This window comes from Pseudophryne corroboree, chromosome 2, assembly GCF_028390025.1.
Source record: "Pseudophryne corroboree isolate aPseCor3 chromosome 2, aPseCor3.hap2, whole genome shotgun sequence".
Lineage (NCBI taxonomy): Eukaryota > Metazoa > Chordata > Amphibia > Anura > Myobatrachidae > Pseudophryne > Pseudophryne corroboree.
The window spans coordinates 650,979,776-650,980,901 of record NC_086445.1 but is presented as its reverse complement, the minus strand read 5'-3'; the positions used below and the strand labels follow the sequence as shown (position 1 = coordinate 650,980,901).

Genomic DNA, 1,126 nt, shown 5'->3' with positions numbered 1-1,126 from the left:
TTGGTGTATAATTATTAAAGTGCAAGTGCTTAATTATATTATGTGGGTGACTCAGGATTATTTATTTATTTATACACACAAAGTGCTGAGATACTTTTAACTTATCAAGTGCTCTTGCTTACTGATAATAATGATATGTGGTGAGTGTGTTGTAAATTAAAGTGTATATATCTATCAGTGCTTATATACACCCCTGTGCTAATTACTCATAATTAATGAATTTAAAAAAATACAGTGTATCAATTTATACCACATGGAGTGTATGCCTTTCTCAGGCCACTATTAGTTCACGTACTATACAGTACCTGATCTTCCCAGATGGTCACCCTTAATGGTACTGATCAGGCCCAACGCTGCTTGGCTTCCAAGATCGAATGTGTTTGGGCATTTCCAGCGTGGTGTGACTGTAACGTTGTTGTGCCGTCTAGGCTCTCACTCCAACCCTTAAATTTAACTAATTGCTACAGTGTTTTATTCATTCTAAAATGGTGAACATTAGTTGTTGTGAACATGATAGGGGGGGGGAAGGGGGTAGGGGGGGGGGGGGAGTAAGGGGGGAATTAGGTCAGGGGTTGTGGTTACGGGAGAGGAGCAGCAGGAGGTAAATCAGATTTTTTTTTTAGGTTTTTATACCGTATTTCATAAGAAGGGAGCGATCTCATAGTTGTCATTGAATCCTTTTGGTTGTAATGTCTGTAATTGGTAAATCCAAAACATTTTGCGACGTGACAGTTTATTGGCGAGATCTCCTCCTCTTTCTTCCAATTTTACCAATTCGATGGCTTCAATTGTTAGGGCTTCCGGATTGGAGTTATGTGTTGAGGTGAAGTGCTTGGACACAGCATGGCTCTCCACTTTGTTCCTGTGATGTTCCTCACGTGTTCCTGTATCCTCAACTTCGGCGGTCTCTTTGTCTTCCCAATGTATTGTTTACCACAGTCACATTCCAGGAGAGATTAGAGATAGAGAGATATAGATATATATATATACACACACACACACACACACACACACACACACACACACATACTCATACCTCCCAACATGACCCTCTCCAGGAGGGACACAATGCTCTGCTTCTGGACTTTTTTTCTTAATGTATGATTGTCTGCACCTGTGTTGAACA

At 40.5% G+C, this 1,126-nt stretch overlaps 1 pseudogene; it reads right to left on the bottom strand.

Moving 5' to 3' along the window:
* Window positions 1-293: 293 nt before the first annotated feature.
* LOC135052755 (5S ribosomal RNA) lies at window positions 294-412 on the bottom strand (annotated as a pseudogene).
* Between the last annotated feature and the right edge of the window lie 714 nt (window positions 413-1,126).